Raw genomic sequence first — 622 nt, forward strand, 5'->3', positions numbered from 1 at the left:
TTTTCCTCTTGTTATTTATTTCTCCTCTTCTTCCTCTCCTCTTCTTCTCCTTTCTTCCTCTTCTTATTTTCCTTTTTCCTCTCCTTCTTTTTCTTCTTCTTCCTTCTTCCTTCTTCCTCTTTTCTTCCTTTTCCTTATTTTACTTTTTCCTCTACACTAACCTAAAATGCACTAACCTAAAATCGATATCTACTAACAACCTAAATAAAAAATTAATACATATATGAAAAAACATATATAAACAAAAAAATGCTATGAACATTATATTCATACATACATAGCCACATCCATTCATCATATAGCTACCACATACATATATACATTATATATACGAAAAAATGCAATGAACAAAAAAATACACATGTATGTATGAAAAAAAAGCACTGAACACAGAGTCTCGACGGCGGCGGCTCACAACGGGGGCAGCCGGCGAGGGCGACGACGGGGGCGGCGATGGCGTCGGTGACGACCACGGTGGGGGCGTGGGCCGGAGCAGGGGCGTGGTCGGCGACGACGACGACGGTGGAGGGCGGGTCGTGGGGCAGGGGCGCGACTGGGCACGCTCGGGGGCGACGGCGACGGCGATGACTGGCGCGGGCGACGACGACGGCGTCGGCGGGGG

The sequence above is a fragment of the Triticum dicoccoides genome, chromosome 6B (assembly GCF_002162155.2).
Source record: "Triticum dicoccoides isolate Atlit2015 ecotype Zavitan chromosome 6B, WEW_v2.0, whole genome shotgun sequence".
NCBI classification, from domain to species: domain Eukaryota; kingdom Viridiplantae; phylum Streptophyta; class Magnoliopsida; order Poales; family Poaceae; genus Triticum; species Triticum dicoccoides.